This window comes from Hemiscyllium ocellatum (assembly GCF_020745735.1).
Source record: "Hemiscyllium ocellatum isolate sHemOce1 chromosome 27 unlocalized genomic scaffold, sHemOce1.pat.X.cur. SUPER_27_unloc_8, whole genome shotgun sequence".
In the NCBI taxonomy this organism is placed as follows: Eukaryota; Metazoa; Chordata; class Chondrichthyes; order Orectolobiformes; family Hemiscylliidae; genus Hemiscyllium; species Hemiscyllium ocellatum.
The window spans coordinates 339,774-353,941 of record NW_026867517.1 but is presented as its reverse complement, the minus strand read 5'-3'; positions in this window follow the sequence as shown (position 1 = coordinate 353,941).

Genomic DNA, 14,168 nt, shown 5'->3' with positions numbered 1-14,168 from the left:
GCAGTTCTGGTGTGCTGCAGTGTGTTGTGGCCCTTTTGAATAGTGTCTTGATGCAACTTCGTTTGTGTGTGTTGGGGTGGTTGCTTACATAGTTCAGGACTTGGTCTGTGTGTGTGGCTTTCCTGTATACCTTTGTGGTGAATTCTCTGTTTGGTGTTTTCTGTACCATCACGTCTAGGAATGGGAGTTGGTTATCCTTTTCTTCCTCTCTCATGAATCGGATTCCTGTGAGTGTGGCGTTGATGATCCGGTGTGTGTTCTCTATTTCTGTGTTCTTAATGATTACAAAAGTGCCATCCACATATCTGACCCAGAGTTTGGGTTGAATTTGCGGTAAGACTGTTTGTTCTAACCTTTGCATTACTGCTTCTGCTATAAGTCCAGAGATCTGTGAGCCCATGGATGTTCCGTTGATTTGTTCGTATACCAGTTGTTGACTGTGAAGTGTGTTGGGAGGCACAGGTGCAGTAGTTTAAGTATGCTGTCTTTGTTGATAGGTTCAACGTCCTGTTGTCTGTTCTGTATGTCCAGTAGGTTGGATATTGTTTCTCTGGCTAGGGTTTTGTCGATAGAGGTGAACAATGCCGTTACATTGAAGGAGACCATGGTTTCTTCCTTGTCTATGTGTATATTTCTGATGATGTCCAAGAATTCCTGTATTAACTGTATAGAGTGTCTGGATCTGCTGATCAGGTGTTTCAGTTTCTGCTGTAGTTCTTTAGCCAGTTTGTGTGATGGTGTCCCTGGTAGTGATACTGTGGGTCTGAGTGGGATGCCTGGTTTGTGCACTTTTGGTAGTCCATGGAATCTGGGGGTGTTGTTGCTTTCAGGTTTCATTCTTTGTAGGTCAGACCTGGTTATCTGTCCGTTGTTTTGTAGATTCCTCAATGTGGTGTTTATCCTATTGGTGAGCTGTGGGGTGGGGTCAAACTCCCTCTTTTGGTAGGTGTTGGAATCTGCAAGTAGTTGTTGCGCTTTTTGGATATACTCTGCTTTGTCCAGGATGACCGTCATTCTGCCTTTGTCTGCTAGTAGTATGATTATGTTCTTATCGTTTCTTAGTGATTTTAGTGCTTCTCTCTCCTTGGTGTTGAGGTTATGTGTTTGTCTTTTCCTTGTTATCAGAGGTGCGATACTTTGCCTCACTGTTTGTTGTGTCTCTTCTGTCAGTCCATTGTTCCTGAGTGTGCATTCTAGTGCTGCTAGGAAGTCTGCTGTCTTGGCGTCCCTATGGTTGTAGTTGAGTCCCTTGGCCAGTATTATTCTTTCCGTGTCTGTGAGCTGTCTGTGGGAAAGGTTTTTAACCCAGGTGTGTGTTGTGGTGTCCTCTTCGTTGTGTGTTAGTTTGGCAATTTTTTCTGTTCGTGCCGTTTTTTTGCGGTGTGTGGTCCTGTTCTGTCCTATGGTGACGGCCTGTTCTATGGTCCGGGTCCATTCCTGATTGGTGGTTTTGGAAATTAACGATTTTTGGCGCACAATTTCTTGTCTGTATTTTTGAAGGCTGTTGTGAGCATCTGTAATCATTACCTGGATCATCCTGAGTCCGTTCTGTCTGGCTGTGTCCCTGGCTTGTGGATTGTTGACTGGTGGGACCTTTATAAACAGGATGGTTTATACCTGAACCTGAGGGGTACCAGTATCCTTGGGGGGAGGTTTGCTAGTGCTCTTTGGGGTGGGGGGGGGGGTTAAACTAACTCTGCAGGGGCATGGAAACATAGACTGTCGCTTTAGGGTGTAGGACCTTGAGTGTTGGGAGGTTAGGAACATGGCATCAATCTCGAAGGAGGGTGCCTGTAAACAGGAAGGTGACTTGAAGTGTGTATACTTCAATGTGAGAAGTATACGAAATAAGGTAGGTGAACTTGCAGCGTGGGTTGGTACCTGGGATTTCGATGTTGTGGCTATTTTGGAGATATGGGTAGAACAAGGACAGAATTGGCTGTTGCAGATTCCAGTGTTTAATTGCTTTAGTAGGGTCAGAGGTGGGGGTAAAAGAGGGGGTGTGTGGCATTGCTTGTCAAGGATAGTATTACAGTGGTGGAAAGGACGATGGATGAAGACTCGTCATCTGAGGTAGTTTGGGCTGAGGTTAGAAATAGGAAAGGTGAGGTCACCCTGTTAGGAGTTTTCTACAGGCCTCCTAATAGTCCAAGAGACGGAGAAGAAAGGATTGCGAGGAGGATTCAGGAGAAGAGTGAAAGTAATAGGGTGGTTGTTATGGGGGCTTTAACTTTCCAGATATTGACTGGGAAAGCTATAGCCCGAGTACGTTAGATGGGTCGGTGTTTGTCCAATGTGTGCAGGAGGGTTTCCTGACACAATATGTTGACAGGCCAACAAGAGGTGAGGCCATAATGGATTTGGTTCTGGGTAACGAATCAGGCCCGGTGTTAGAATTGGAGTTAGGTGAGCACTTTGGGGACAGTGACTACAATTCGGTGACTTTTACTCTGGTGATGAAGAGGGATAAGTGTGCACTGCAGGGCAAGAGTTATAGCTGGGGGCAGGGAAATTATGATGCGGTGAGGCATGACTTAGGATGCGTGGCTTGGAAAAGTAGGCTTCAAGGGAAGGGCACAATCGATATGTGGAGCTTGTTCAAGGAGCAACTACTGAGCGTCCTTGATAAGTATGTACCTGTCAGGCAGGGAGGAAAGGGTCGTGTGAGGGAGCCGTGGTTTAATAATGAATTGGAATCTCTTGTTAAAGCGAAGAGGGCGGCCTATGTAAAGATGAGGCGTAAAGGTTCAATTGGGGTGATTGAGGGCTATAAGGTAGCCAGGGAGGATCTAAAGACAGAGCTAAGAGCAGCAAGGATGGGACATGAAAAGTCCTTGGTTGGTAGGATTAGGGAAAACCCAAAGGCTTTCTGTAGGTATGTCAGGAATAAAAGAATGACTAGGGTAGGAATAGGTCCAGTCAAGGATAGTAGTGGGAAGTTGCGCGTGGAGGCTGAAGAGATTGAGGAGACACTTTTCGTCAGTATTCACTCAGGAACAGGACATTGTTGCCAATGTGAATATTGAGTCACAATTAATTAGAATGGATGACTTTGAAGTATGAAGGGAAGAGGTATTGCAAATTCTGGAAAGGGTGAAAATAGATAAGTCCACTGGGCCTGATGGCATTTATCCTACGATTCTCTGGGAAGCAAGGGAGGAGATTGCAGAGCCATTGGCCTTGATATTTATGTTCTCGTTGTCTACAGGAATAGTGCCAGAAGACTGGAGGATAGCAAATGTGGTTCCCTTGTTCAACCCTGGTCTTTCAATTGATATCCTTCAGAAAAATTAACAAAGTAAGTGTGCTGTTAAATTAACATAGCATAGGCACCAAATTCCTGTAAACTGCCAGATGCCTTCTGATCACACGTTATCCAGGACACCAAAACTGAAAACTGTCATGCAGACAGTCAGCCAGCCTTAAGAATCACCTAAGTGAAGCTTTCCTCCATACACAATGACCTAGAACAAGATGCTGTCAAAGGTGCTGCAAATGGAGCTGAATCAAGGACATGAAAATGAAATATCAAGACCGCTTGAGAAAAGAAAGCCATTTAAGTTGTTGAATGACTTCCTTCTATTCTATTAAATGAAAAAGAGGACAAGAAATATAGAATGTTATTAGAAGGTGAAAAATATTAGTTATTAAACTTTTACAACAGTGAATAATATTAGATATATTCAAAATGAAGCAACACATATGTACTTTTTATAACAATGGCTAATCCCTTAAATGCTGCTCAATTCCATGAGAAACTACCCTTTTAATTGTGTACGTGAGGAAAGAAGCTATCCATTTCTCGGGTGCAAATTGTATTCAAATGAGTGTGTCAAATTAAGGAAAAAAGTGAAAATACATTTAAGAGGGACAGAGAGCATCTGAGCACCTTTGCAGAGTCTTGTCCCTCCCTGGATTCACTGCAGTTGCAATCAGTGAACAGTTTTCCCCCATCTCTCCCTCCCAAGATGAAGAATGGAAAAGGGGAGACATTGCTTTGCTCCTCGGTGTTGTCTAGAGGAGGGAGTTTTACTCTGAAATTGAATGAAGATAGAGCTTCATTCCGGACTGCAACTTCCTTCCATTGTCCAACACGTGAGTACGGCACTTTCTGAGGAGGGGAGGCTTGTCAGGATAGATGCCAATAAAATGCTTCCTTGTCAGAGAATCTAGAACTCGATGACCACAGATTGTAAATAAGGGCTTTCCCATATCAGGCAGAATGAGGAATTTATTCTCTCTTCTTTATTGCAATGCTCTCACACAGAGAGTAATAGCGACAGGCTCTTTGAATGTATTTAAGGCTGAATTGAACTGAATTTTGAGTGACAGGGAATGAAAGGTTATTGAGTGCAGGTAGCAAATGAAGTTAACACTACAGCAGGACATGCATGATCTTCTTAATTGGAAAGTAAGCCTGATGAATGGCAGTGGCAAGAGATTTAACACGTTCCATGTGTGAGTGGTCCTTCAAACAGTTGTCAAAGCTGGACAGAGACATGGATTCCCACATCATAGAGAAACCGTGGAAATATGAGGACTGTGGGAGGGAATTCAAAATTCCATATTTGCTTGAACGTCATTGCCATGATCACACTGGGGAGCAGCCTTTCGCCTGTTCCATTTGCAGCAAGGGCTTCATTCATTTATCCACCCTGGTGATCCACCGGTAGAGTTTCACGAGGAAAAGACCTTTCATCTGCTTCGTGTGTGGGAAGGAGTTCATTTATTTATCACCCTGGTGACCCACCAGCCGGCTCACACCGGAGAAAGGCCGTTAGCCTGCTCTAAGTGCATGAACGGATTCACCCAGTCATCTGCCTTGCTGATCCACCAATAGGTCCATACCAGGGAAGAGACCATCTTCCTGCTCTGTCTGCATGAAGGTATTCATTAATTTGTCTGCCCTGCTTATGCACCTTCGGGTTCACACCAGGGAGAGACTGTTCTCCTGCTCCATGTGCAGGAAGGGGTTCATTCACTTATCCACCCTGGTGACCCACCAGCAGGTTCACACCGGGGAGAGGTCATTCACTCGGTCCAAGTGTGGGAAGGGATCCACTAACTCCTCTGACCTGCAGACAAACCGGCACATTCACACCAGGGAGAGGCTGTTCACCTGCTTCGTCTGTGGGAAAGGGTTTAGCCATTCATCCATCCTGCTGGTGCACAGGTGCATCCACACTGAGGATAGACCGTTCTCCTGGTCTGTGTATGGTAAGGGATTCACAGATTATTCCAGTTGCAGAGACACCAGCGGGTTCACACTGGGGAAAGGCCTTTCACCTGCTCCACGTGCGGAAAGGGATTTAGTCAGTCATCCCATCTGCTCAGACACCAATCCAGTCACACCAAGCAGAGCACGTTTGGATTCTTTGTGGGTGTGACTTGTATTAGTATTCAAGATGAAGGTGAGTATTGCTGAAGCAGGACTGACTGCAGGTAGAGTAGGTGGCGGTGCATGGCTGATAGCATGGAGCAGAGGATCCGGAAAGAGAATTGTTGCTGAAGGTTTCGAATTTGTAGGTGTACTGGGTATCCTGATCAGGTTCAAACTGTGTTGGGCTGAACGTGGTCCGGAGTCCATGTGAGATCAGATGGTCCCGTAGGCAGTTCTGAGGAATAGCTGATTTTGATGAAGGGCTTCTGCCTGAACATCGATCCTGATGAAGGGCATATGCCCAAAACATCGATTCTCCTGCTCCTGGGATGCTGCCTGACCTGCTGTCCTTTTCCAGCAACGCACTCTCGACTATTAATACTCAAGAGTGCTTACATTCACTGGTCAGTTGAGCACCTATTAAGATACACTTACTGATTTGGAACATGCAGCGGAGTCGGGAGATATATACCTGTCATGTTTGACTCTGTGAAGAAATCTATCCCATGGAAAGATTGGCTCCAGTTTGTCCCTTCCCCAGGAGGCTGTCAGGACGATAACATGGGAAACAGAGAATGCTTGTACATTACTGAAGGTTGAACAAATTGGAAAAATGAGAGTTTCTGATAATGTCTTACAATCCTGGTGGCTTTTGGAGGTATTTTTGAAATTGTCATGGTCTGTGTGGCCCACTGATGTTCCCAGAGTCTAAGCCACACCACAAATGGCAGGATGGAGAAGAGAATGCAGACATGGGTTATATCCCTACCATAGAGTCATAGAACCTGACCGCATGGAAACAGACCTTTCCGTCCAACTCATCCATGCTGACCAGTTATCCCAAATTGGTGTGGCCACTTCTGAAATATTGTGTTCAATTCTGGCCTTCTTGCTATCAGAAGGATGTTAGAGTTGAAAGGGTTCAGAAAAGATGTGCGAGGATATTGCCAGGCTTGGAGGGTTTGAGCTCTCGGGAGAATCATAGAGCCTTAGAATCATGGAGACGTACATACGGAAACAGACCATTCATTCCAAATTGTCCATGCTGACTAGACATCCAAACCTTAACTAGTCCCATTCGCCAGCACTTGGCCCATATCTCTCGAACCCTTCCTAGTCATACACCCATACAGATGCCATTTTGAATGTTGTCATTGTAGCAGCCTCCATCAGTTCCTTTAATAGCGCATTCCATACATGCGCCACCCTCTGCGTGAAAAAGTTGCCCCTTAGGTCCCTTTTCTCACTGTAAACTTATGCCTGCTAGTTCTGGACTCCCCCATCCAGGGGAAAAAAAAACCTTGTCTATTTCCTCTATCCATGCCCCTCATTATTTTATAAACCTGTATAATGTCACCCTTCACCTTCTGACACTCCAGAGAAAGTAGCCCTATATTGGTCAGAGCATTGAGTATATGAATTGGGAGGTCTCTGTCCAATGGTCACTTACTGTTCCCTTCAATAATTCTATAATTGGAAGTATATGACATAGCTAAAGGACAAAAATACAACAGATAATTGTATTTGAATCTCGGAGGGTAGCATATTGAATATATAACCATTTAATAACACTAGATAGATCTCTGTCCCTTCTCAAGTTCCAGTCCTGATAAATGCCTTGCGGATCTGAAAGCCTTGAGAGACAGTGAGAATCTGAAATCCCTTCTATTTGATTCACTTCCTCTTTTTCCAGCTGCTGTATTGAATAGCTTTACCCCTCCCCCTCTCATTCCCCGTCTCCAGGCCAGGATGAGGAATGGAAAGGGTAGACATTGATTTGCTCCCAGATGTTTCCCAGAGGGAGGGAGTTTCCCTCTGAAACTGGCTTCGTCCCGCGTTGTGACGTTCACGATGGAGGGCGGGGCGTCGTGAAGGAGCCAATAGGAATCGCAGCGCCGACCGGTGATGTCGCTGTGTTCCAAGTCCTTTTGGCCAACGGCCCGTACGTCGCACAATGACATGAACCATACTTGGCGACTGACCAATTGCAAACCCTGGAGAACCAGAAAGGAGTCTGGTCCTCCTGCCAATCAGAGCTCACCTATGGTCTAAATGAGCTGGGGAAGTTGCTACTACTTCTCTGAATGAAGATAGAGCTTCACCCTAGACTGCAACTTCCTCTGTCCAACAGCTGTGAGTATGGCACTTCCTTTCTACACCCTTCCCATCCTTTTCAATGTCTTTTTTCATTCTGGGGTTAAACTGATATCCCTGCCCTACCTCAGCTCCTCAGACCACATCTCTGTTATGCTAATCCCAGTATACCGGCGTGTCAGACCGCTTCTGAAGCAGGTAAAACCTGGCCAGGTGGAGCCATTTCTGCACTTCAAGACTGTTTTGAGCGCATTGACTGGTGGGTGTTCAGGGAGGCCACAAATGATAGCGATTCCATCAATTTAGAGGAGTACATGGTGTCAGCGATTTCCTACATTAGCAAGTGTATTGACGGTGAAATTGTGTCCAAGACCATCACTTGTTGCCCCAACCAGAAACCATGAATGACTGCAAAGGTTTGTGCAGTGCTGAGGACCTGTGATTCTACCTTCGTAGCAGATGACAAGGCGGGCCTAACAACATTGAGGGCCAACCTGACCCGGGCATCAAAGAGTCAAAATGTGCATACACACAGAAAATACACAGCCACTTTCAGGACAGCAGTGATAAACTGAGCGTGTGGAAGGGCATCCAGGCCATCACTAACCACCGACCAGCATTGCCTGGTTGTGCTGGTGGTGCCTCCCCACTGCTGGATGAGTTGAACAACTTTTTATGAATAGTTTGAGGCGCAAAATTATGTGGCAGCGAGGAACTCCAACCCCTCCCCCTCCCAATTCAGTCTCTCACGACCAGACTGTGCAACAGTTTCTTCCCCCAAGCCATCTGACTCCTTAACACTGTATGATTGGATTCTTTTTCTATCTGAAATTTTTTGCACAACTTCGAATTGCTGCTAGAAAAATGTGTATTATTTATCATTCTTTTATTATGCTGTAACTTGTGTGTTTTGCACTCTGGTCCCTCGAAGTAGAGGAGATGACAGAAACATTGGAAGCTGCTGAGAGAGCGTTCTCAAAATTAATCCTGGGAATTGACGTGTTTGCTAATGATGCAATGTTGAGTAGCTTAGTTGAGCATTCTTTCGAGTTTGGAAGAATGAGAGATCTTAATGAATAAATATCAGAATCTTAGTGGGCCTGAAAGGTTAGTTGCCAAAAAGGTAGTGTTCATTTGTGGGAGAGTCTCAGACCAGAAGGAATAGCCTCTAATCTTAAGTGTTTGCATATTTATTATGGAGATGAGGTGGATATCTTCTCTCAGTGGGTAATGAATTACAGGGCTATTGAAGTTCTATCACTCAGTATAGTCAAGGCAGATGGTGGGCAGAATTTTAGTCAATAAGGGACTCAATAATAAGGCATGAATGTGGATTTTTGGATTATAATATTAGATATTATGCTAATAAATGGTGAAGCAGATTCAATGGGCTGAATGGATTATTTTGGTCAAAGGTTTTATAAACATCCTGTGGGATCTTGACAGGGCAGATATGGATAAAGTGCTTCAACCTATGCACGATATTCAGACCGAGGGTTCCACAGGAACCAGAATTGTCTGTTTTGAATTTCTATCCTGTGCAGATGGTGATGCTTCCTGTAATCTCCTTTTACAGGATATGAGAAAGGGAAGGAATTGCAGCCAGAAATATCAAAACAAGATCTGATAGAGACAATCATCATCAGCCTTTGAATCTGTCAGGATTTATTATTTCTCTGCTGCCCTGTCTGCTTCAAAAGGTTTCAAACATCAGTGAGACTGAGGCACACAGACCTGAGTGAGAGTGTCCCAGTGAACTGACTGTGGGAAGAGCTCTAAGCGGATACACAGCCTGAAATAGCAACATCCCATTTGCAGTGACAAGAGACAGAACACATTCCATGTGTGAGTGGTCTTTCAAACCTGGAGAGAGACCAGGACTTCCACGTGATGGAGAAACCATGGAAATGTGAGGATTGCAGGAAAGAATTCAAATTCCTGTGTCTGCTTGATTCCCATCATCGTGGTCACACCGGGGAGACGCCATTCACCTGCTCAGTGTATGGGAAGGCATTCGTTCACCTATCCAACTAGTGACTCACCGGCAGGTTCACACTGGGGAGAAGCCATTAATTTGCTCAGTGTGTGAGAAGGACTTCACCCATTCAACTTCTCTGCTAACTCACCAGCACATTCACACCAGCGAGAAGCCGTTCTCCTGCTCCATCTGCAGACAGCACAGATTCCTCCGCCCCACAGATACACCAGTGTGTTCACACCGGGGAAAGGCCATTTACCTGCTCAATGTGTGGGAAGGCCTTCAGTCGGTCGTCCCATCTGATGAGACACCTCTTCAGCCACATTGAGTAGAGAGTTTTTAAACATTTTATGTAGATGTGACTTGTATTAGTATTCAAGATAGCACACATTCACTGGTCAGTTGAGCATCTATTAAGAGTCTCTTAAGGATTTGGAACATGCAGTGACATCAGGAGGTATATACCTGAAATGTTTGACTCTTTGACAAAATCTGAGTTGGAAAGTGTGGCACTATAAGAAGTACAGCAGGTCAGGCAGCATCCGAGGGGCAGGAGAGTTGATGTTTCGAGCATAAGCCCTTCATCACATTCCAGTGCCATACTTTTTGACACTGACTTTCTAGTATCTGCAGTCCTCGCCTCCTCTGAGTCTGTGACAAAATCTGCCCCGTGTAAAGATCGGCTCCACTTTCTCCCTTCCCAGTGAGGCTGTCAGGATGATTAAATGAGTAAAAGAGAGAGCTCTTCCAGTACTGAAGTTTGGACAATTAAAATTAGGAAAAATAAAGTTTCTTACTGCGGCTACAATCCTGGTAGCTTATGTGAGAAATGCCTCAAGGTATTTGGACATTGTCAGAGTCTGGTGACCAACTGAGATCCATGGTTTGAACCACACAACAAGTGGCAGGATGGAGGGGGGACTGTAGACATGGGTTATGTCCCTACCATAGAGCCATAAAACTCCACTGCACAGAAACAGACCTTTCAGTCCAACACGTCCATGCCGACCAGATATCCCAAACTGATGAGGCCATTTCTGGAATACTATGTTCAGCTCCAGTCTCTCTGCTTTGGGAAGGATTTAACACTTAAACGATTCAGAAAAAGTTTACAAGGCTGTTGCCAGGGTTGAAGGGTTTGAGGTAAAGAGAGAGGATGAATAGGCTGGGACCGGTTTTCTCTGAAGCATCAAACGTTGAGGGGTGACCTTATAGAGGTTAAAAAATCATGAGTGGTATGTATAGGATGAATACTGATGTTGTTTCCCCAGTGTGGGCGAGTCCAAACCCCTCCCCCACCTCCCCTCCGGATAAGGAATGGAAAGAGGGAAACATTGCTTTGTTCCCAGATGTTGCCCAGAGGGAGGGAGTCTCCCTTTGAAACAGGTAGATAAGATAATGAAGAACATGTTTGTTATGCCTTCCTTTTTTGGTCAGAGCATTCAGTATAGGATTTGGGAGATCGTGTTGCAGCTGTACAGGACGTTGGTTAGGCCACTTTTGGAATATTGCATGCAATTCTGGTGTCCTTCCTATTGGAAAAAATGTTATAAAACTTGAAATGATTCAGAAAAGATTTACAAGAATGTTACCAAGGTTGGAGGATTTGAGCTATATTGAGAGGCTGAAAAGTCTGGGGCTGTTTTCCCTGGAGCGTCGGAGGCTGAGGGGTGACCTTATAGGGGATTATAAAATAAGGGGCATGGGTAGGATGGAAATATTGGAACACAGACTTTAACCTCATACTTTCAATGCATTATCTGAGCTGAGATGGCACCTATTGTTAAAGCTATCTTGAGAATGTAACTTTCAAAAAGTTGTGGGATTTATATATGAAGGAACCAAAACTAATGTGATCTTTTGAATTGGTGGGGGTAAAAGACATCTGATTCACTCATATCCTTTTTAGGGAAGGAAATTGCCGTTGTGGGAAAGGATTCACTCAGTTGTCCTAGCTGCATTCTTTACCCAGTCTGGCCTACATGTGACTTCAGACCCACAGCAGTATGGTTGACTCTTGATTGTCCCTCCTCCCCCCGGGGAGAAATTTACTTGAATGACAGCACGGTGTCTCAGTAGTTAGCACTGCTGCTTCACAGCACCAAAGTTCCAGGTTCGATTCCAGCCTCGGGTGACTGTCAGTGTGGAATTTGCACGTTCTCCGTGTCTGCGTGGGTTTCCTCAGAGTGCTCCGGTTTCCTCCCACAGTACAAGAATGTGCAGGTCAGGTGAATTGTCCATGTTAAATTCCCCATTGTGTTAGGTGCATTAGACAGAGAGAAATGGGTTTGGGTGGGTTACTCTTCGGAGGGTTGGTGTGGACTGGTTGGGCTGAAGGGCCTGTTTCCACACTGTAGGGAATTTAACTTAATCTAACCATATCCCTCTAAACCCTTCCTATTCATATACCTATCCAGATTCCTATTAAACATTGTAAATGCACCAGCCTCCACCACTTCGCCTGGCAATTCATTCCGTACACACACCACCCTCTGTGCGAAAAAGTTGCCTCTTCGGACCATTTAGTAAAAAATGAGGTCTGCAGATGCTGGAGATCACAGCTGCAAATGTGTTGCTGGTCAAAGCACAGCAGGTTAGGCAGCATCTCAGGAATAGAGAATTCTTAAATCTTTCTCCCCTCACCTTAAACCGATGCACTCCAGTTCACAACTTCATTTGCCCTGGTGAAAAGACTTACAAAAGTTGAGCAGCCAGACAAAATGCAAAAAGAATACAACGTCGATCCACAGGGAAAAATAAAATTGTGGCTCCAGCCATTTTTTTCTCCTTTTGGCCTTTAGATTCTTTACATCTGTCAGTAACAGTAGTCACCAAAGCGCACACTGCGCATGCTCCGAGGTGTCAGCGAGGAAGGCGCATGCTCACCGGTGTCAGCAAAGTAGTACGCATGCTCCTCGAAGTCCGAAGAACGGCACGCGACTTCCTCTCGATGGACCAATGGTAAAGCCTGGAGGACCGCATGGAGATTGGTCCTCCTGCCAGTTAGAGCACCCCTATTGTCTGAATGCAGAAGGAGGAGAATAAGCTTTTGTCGCTGCTGTGAAGATTGAGCTTCACCCCAGACTGTAACTTCCTTCTGTCAAACATCTGTGAGTACAGCACTTTCTTTTCTCACCCCCTTTTCCACTTAGTTTTCATTTTGGTGTTCAATTATAGTCATAGAGATGGACAGTACGGAAACAGACCCTTCGGTCCAACGCGTCCATGTCGGCCAGATATTGCAACCGAATCTAGTCCTGCTTGCCAGCTCCCAGCCGATATCCCTGTTCATGTAGTGTTGATTTGCAGCAGCTGAAAGGAAAGGGAGTGATTCTCTGGGGTGCAGACAGACTCTGGAAATGTTGGACAATGTGAGATTTAGATTTGCTTTATTATGCAACAAGAAGCTATTAAGATGTGCATGGTACCCTAGACATTTAATATACAACCAAACTAAATATGTGGTATGTCTTGCTACTTTATTTTATATATACTGGCTGTTTTATTTTAAGGAAATGTTAACGTTTGGGCTAATTTACGTAAAGATTGATCTTCTAACGATCAGTATTGCAATGTAAGCAGTTAGTAAGAAAAACAAGCTAGCTGGGGGCAAGGGGTCAGCTTTGAAAAATAACGAAACCTTGAGCGAGACAATACTTCTGCTAATATGGTGCAAAAACAACCAGATAAGAGTACAAGGTGCGAGACGGTTGCTAAGTTCAAGGGCTGAAAATATCATTAGACAGGGAAGTGGGTTATGCGGCTGGAGTTCAAGACAATGAGGACATGATCATATGCTTTCTCTGTAAGAAATGAGATCATTGTAAAGCAATGACCCTCGTGACCTCTAGGGGCCATAGGGGAGGCTCTAAATTGCTATATAAGAAAGATCGCTGTAATGCTTGGGTACGCTTTTCTTTGGGAAGGCGTCCAATTCTGCAGAATTTGTTAATAAAATCTTTGTTCTCTTGAATTTGTCCAGAGCGATTATTTAGAAGTGAATTTTCATTTCTAACAGACAAGGTCTGTGTCACAGTTGGCAAACACATGGCAAATGCAGTACCTCAATGTGAAGCTATAGCCTTTGTTGTGGCAAAAAAAGCTGAAAGGAGGTGCGTTTTTAAATGTGATACATTGGGATGTGGAGAAAGTGAGGATTGCAGATGCTGAAGATCAGAGTCGCAGTGTGGCATTGGAAAAGTACAGCTAAAAATGTGTTGCTGGTTAAAGCGCAGCAGGTCAGGCAGCATCCAAGGAACAAGGAATTCGACGTTTTGGGCAAAGCCCTTCATCGGATGAAGGGCTTTTGCCCGAAACGTCGAATTTCCTGTTCCTTGGATGCTGCCTGACCTGCTGCGCTTTAACCAGCAACACATTTTCAGCTCTGATCTCCAGCATCTGCAGACCTCACTTTTTATACGAAAAGTACAGCTAGTCAGGCAGCATGAGAGTTGATGTTCTGGGCACAAGCCCTTCATCAAGGATGGTGTGTAGATGTACAATGGGACCTCAGTGTCCTTCTGCACCAGTCTCTGCCAGTTGTCAGACAGGTGCAGCAAGCAATCAGTAAGGCAAGTTGTATATTAGCAAGAGGAATTGAGATCAGAAGTGGGGATGTCTTCCTGCAGTTAGGGGGTCATTGAACGTATTCACTGCTGAGTTCATCTGATATTTTGAACAACAATGAAATGGATGTTTATGGGGGATGTCAAGAAA